Genomic DNA, 5416 nt, shown 5'->3' with positions numbered 1-5416 from the left:
ACCATCTCCAGCGCTGATGTTGAAGCCCATTGTCCCTGCTCACCCTGGCGAGCAGGCTACACGCTAGGTTGTCGCCTTTGGCGCACTCCGTTGGCTCTGTCCTGATGCTCGCCGTTGAGTAACTCGTCACCCTCAATGCTCGACTCACACTCGCCAGGTGTTTGAGGGAATGGTGGTACCAGGAGCAGTCATCGTTTTGTGGCCGGTCGATGCGTCCATTTTTTGGTTAGGAATTATTTTGTTTAATTGTCGGTAGTATAGATTATCGTCCACTGACTTCGTCTTCGCGGGGCGTGCCCTTGACACCGCCAAGCTCTTGGCCGACCTGGCGCCGAGGCCGCGCGGATCCTTAATCTCGACGGCAATCACCACCTCACTGAAGCGATGCCGCAACAACTGCAAGAACCAACACCTCTCCAACCGCATCAGCCGCAATTCACTAGAATGAATGCTATCATCTGTCAACTAAAGCTACTTCTTTCCTAGGTTGATCTCCTTCCCAGAGATACTAATTTGAATTGTATAGGCGACTGGGTTGTCGAGTCAGTTGTCAAGAAGAAGCTTAAGTAGGAAACCTTTCCTCACTTCACGGTACTTTCGTCCGGTCAGATGATTTTACCAATTTAAATTTTGTGTATGCGGCGTCCTTAGTGTCCATTTGACAAGCTCAAAGTCATTGGTCGGTATCACAGGGGTTACATCAGAGATTCATCAGGAAAGAAATGTAAGCATTTCTGTTTGTTTTTGTGATGATTGCAGTTAGATTGTCCACTTCATGGCCATGCTCGAATCGTATAGTCTCAAGTTCTATAGATCTTCACTTCCCCTGCTTGTTCTACATTTCACGATCCTGAGTGATATTTCTTTTTATCATATTAGGGCCGAGATGTAAATATACTGGTAAGCACTCATCAGTTCCATTATTGTGTTTTTCTTTAGATGTTAGGGAAAAATGAAGAGGGCAATTTCTGTTCAAAGATATGTGCATTATATTGTATATGCAATTGCTATTGCTATCAATATAAATTTAACAAACTTCATTAATTCAGGCAATACAACTTTGGAGAATGTGAGTTGTGTTTCTGCCTCTCAGCCAGTGTAGCTATATCTGATTTAAATCATACTCTGTTACAGGGTTCCGCAAATGTTGGAAAAATCTGCATTTATCAGTGCAATGCTAAGTATACCTTTCCTATTATTAATATTTGTCTTAAAATCCTTTATGTAGTGGTTACCATCTAAACAATGCTGCTCGTTTTTCCCACACTAATTGTTGGAGATCCTTCTGTTGTAGGAACAATGGCGTACAAGGACCCGGTGGCAACGACAGCTCAAAAATACAAGCCAATACAGTCTGTTATTCCTGAAACAACCCTTGGCCCTATTCAAATTGAAGCATTTTTAGGCGGAGGGGTATGATTTTGTATGGCTAATCGATCTTCTCAAAGGATATTGACATGTTAACTTTAGTTACTAGCCTGCTGTACAGACAGACTTTGTTGATATAGCTATACAAACAGTAATTTAAATCTGTGCTCGCTGGAAATTCTTAAATAAAAATTTGCTAACCAACATAGATTTCTTTATACTTCTAAAGGGTCTCTTATCATGATCCTTTGATGCAATACAATCATCTTTATGCATGCACAATGCTCGATATGAACTGATCCAAAATATTTGTTCTCTCTAATTACATCCCTATGTTTTGTATCTTCTACTTAGAGTTCAATTTGAAGTCTACTAACATATCCTTGCACACAGAAATAGTATGATACACCTCGAGTCCACCTTCACCATAGGCAGACAGCAATTATCCATGCTGATGATCTGCCTTCTCTTGCACCACAAAGTCATTTGAAAGGGCGATGTTTTCCCGTATGTATATTCCATTTGGTTGAACACATGTTCCTTTCTCTAAATTTTCGCACTAATCTTTTTCTTCAGAACATGATGTTATGTTTAGGCTAATGATACAGATGTTGAATTGAACAATGCTCTCTTTGTATATGAACAATGCTCTGTAAATATACGTTTGTGATAATTTTCTATGATATTTAATAAATAGTAGCTACTGTGAATGTTTTATTTTGTTTTTCTTAGGTTGTTAGTTCTCGTGAATGTCCTGTTATCTCGAAATACAGAGCTTCTGTCCACACCTAATCGCCTAAAATGGAAATGATTGACCATTGTTTAAGTCAGGGGAAGCTGAAGATGATGGTCTGATCCGGTAAGAGATCTTAATCTGCATTTAATTTGTTAAGTTATGTATTAATGACATGATTTCTCCCATTACTTGTTGGATTTTGATGTCGCTTCTGAGAGTGTCTGATTGAATTCTACACCAGTTCTTGGAAGAGAAAGCCTCACCAAGTCATCATCTCTAGGTTTGTTATTGTTTAGATGCAAATCGTCGTTAGTTAACTTTTTGTGTTGAAGTAATTGTTTGGTTGAGAAAATTGGTTGCCTATCTTCTATTTTCTCTGTTTTGTTATAGCACCAAGCTGATTTGTGTCTAATTTATAGGAACGATGTTAGTGAAAGTCAATTTAATCTAGTGGTGAACATTGAGTTGCAACAAATCATCGATGGAGTCTGAGTCACCGCAGCTAGAAACCACTGTCTCAAGGTGTTGAACATTGAGTTGCAACAAATCATCGATGGAGACCGAGTCACCGCAGCCAGAAACCACTGTCTCAATTTGAGGAGATTTTCCATCTATGTTTGTTAGAAGGCGTAATGCCTATTTATCTCTTGTATTCGAACATTTGGCAATTAAGAAATAGAAGATTACTTCCCCAATATCCCTTCTTCCTAATCTCACCTTTCACGGCTTCTGGGGAACAATCACTTGCTATTACTGACTGACATGTCCACTTCTCATATGTGAGATATTGGGGTTGATATATATGTTGTTCCTTTCCATGTAATTGTTGTGCACTAACATTTATCGAATAATTTGTACACCGTCGCAACGCACGGGCACTCACCTAGTACTAGATGAAGATGCTAAGAGAGGAAAAGGGCGTCGGCAGACTCATCATATTCGGAACGATATGGATGAGTTTGAGGCGGGGAATACACCAAAGCGATGCAGCTAATGTGGAGAGTTTCACCACAATTATAGGAAGTGTCCTCTAAATATAATAGTGAACAAGCAGAGGTTGGACCATCAGGCAACCCTACTGATGGAGCACCTCTAGATTTTAGGCAACCCTACTGATGGAGCACCAAGGTATCCAGTTACAACCAAATGAGAATCTACGTGTTATTAGTTTGGAGAATAAATTACTTAATTATGTACTATCATTGGTATGTATTTTAATTTAACTGTTGTGTGTGGACAACGTGATATGTTTTGGATTCATAATATTATTCTCCTTATGCTACTTACATTGTTTTGAGTCAACTTTGTACGTATGGCCGTAGAGCACCCTCAGACGCCCATGCTACTAGACCCTACTATTGACTCGGGGCATCATGCCTTCCGTCTCTCTGTCCTACGCGAGAAGCCAACTGCCTTACGATGTCATCCACCAACAGAGGTGCTCCCTGTGGATGATCATTGGGCTGGCAGGTACTACGTGTAATTTCTGTACTTTGTTGCATTTATTTTAGTACTAAGGAATATACTGACCACCATTTTGAACAGGTTGAACGATACAGGCCTCCTCACTTCGGGTTGTCTTCTGGAGAGTCAGATTATGCAGCTTGACTAGGGATGACTCTCGCTGAGAGATGGAGGCCACACACTTTCCACCTCCCGTGCGGGGAGATGGCACCCAGCTTAGGGCCTGTTCGGTTAGCTCCCAATCCACATGGATTGAGTGGGATTGGGTGGGTTTAAATCCCAACTAAGTCAAACCCTTTCTTGATTTTTTCCAATCCCATCCAATCCATGGGTAACGGGATTAACCGAACAAGGCCTTACAGGACGTTGCCTACTTGCTCGGATTCCCGATCGCCGACACGATAGTTGGACCCCGTGTGGTGGAACGAGATCGTCTGCAGTCAGCAAATACGACCTGCCTCTGAAGTCACGCGATCTGTGCCGTTTGTTGGGGATCCAACCGTTAACAGCTCTCAGGCTCTCCATTTCTCTGTAAGCTGGATGTTGGCCCAATAAATTTGGCCCACTCAATCACTAGCAAGGAGGCAACATGAGGCGTTTGGCGAAAGTCACGAACAGGTGGTGGACCTCCGGCCACTCCGACCGGCGCAGCTAACAGGCCAGGAATGCCATTAGAAGCGATCTTCAGAGTACAACAATTGGCACAGTCAAAAGAGTTTTATTTACGGCAACAGAGCACTTGTGGCAACAAACAACCAAACATTTTTGCATCGCCAGATTCTAGCAATCAAAGAGCAGTACTTAACATATATGGGTTCACTTGAATTATAAAAGCAAAAGCTATTCCAACCAAGTTCTGGTACTAGAATTCAGCATTCAGGTGGCAACAAAGCATCAACAACAACAGAGAACTCAGCTATGCTCTCCACCAAGCTTTGTTATTAGAATTCAGCATCAAGATCGTTACTGACTCCACTCTGCAAAATTAAAAAAAACAAGTGAACTCTATGGAATGGAGAGGAATTTTGAATAGTCATAATTTTGAAATATTATCATCAGTAGTTGAGAGAAGGTATTGATAGAGGAATATGAATCACACATCCCTTCCTTGGTCCAAGCAATCTTGTTGGTATTATTTTGCACCTCCTATACTGATGTAGCAGCTTCATCCAGTGCCACTTTTATAGTTTCTTGTTTCTTCTAATAAAAGATAATCATGTTTGAAAATATGAATGGACATAATTCAATTCAACTAAAGAAAATAAAATATTTTGTGTTGTTTTATACCTTTGATTCAGCAGCTTCGCCTTTTTTATGTCCCTTCTTTGCACTTTTATGTTTTTTATCCAACCAAGTTCTTCTACGCTTTGCAGTTTTTGTTTCCACCTCCTTTTTCTTTAGACGAGCTGCACTCACCAAGTCAGCTATGAGATTAACATTTGTGGGAGCAATGGGAGCATCCACAGTACTAGTACATCCATTGATTTCTTCTTCCACTTGCTTGCTAAGGATGGCTATTGTGTTGTTTACTAGCAAGGTGCATCTAGGATGGCTGGCAGCCCGATGTGCCACATGGAGAAAATTGCGAGTCATATTTTTGAAACATAGCATTTCATCTAACCTTGGATTCTCTATTATGTTTCGACCTTGATTGTCATGTACAGTTCCACCGCGCGCTTCCCTTGTCCATCGCTTCAATACATACTGTGTTGGAAGTGATTTTATATTCATCAAATCAAGGACTTTTAAAGCATGTACACACAATATTCCAATTCGGTTGAACTGTCTAGAGCCGCATGAGCTAGTTTGCTCTAATGGATCACCAATGACTTTGTACTCCTCAAAGGT

The 5416-nt window shown here is 41.0% G+C and overlaps 1 pseudogene; it reads left to right on the top strand.

The window, feature by feature from the left end:
- The first annotated feature begins 384 nt into the window (after positions 1–384).
- Positions 385–1419, top strand: LOC103628350 (putative nitric oxide synthase; annotated as a pseudogene).
- The last annotated feature ends 3997 nt before the right edge of the window (positions 1420–5416 follow it).

Source organism: Zea mays, chromosome 5 (assembly GCF_902167145.1).
Source record: "Zea mays cultivar B73 chromosome 5, Zm-B73-REFERENCE-NAM-5.0, whole genome shotgun sequence".
NCBI classification, from domain to species: domain Eukaryota; kingdom Viridiplantae; phylum Streptophyta; class Magnoliopsida; order Poales; family Poaceae; genus Zea; species Zea mays.
Note: the sequence above shows the minus strand (reverse complement) of the source record. Positions and strands in the feature narration are given on the sequence as shown.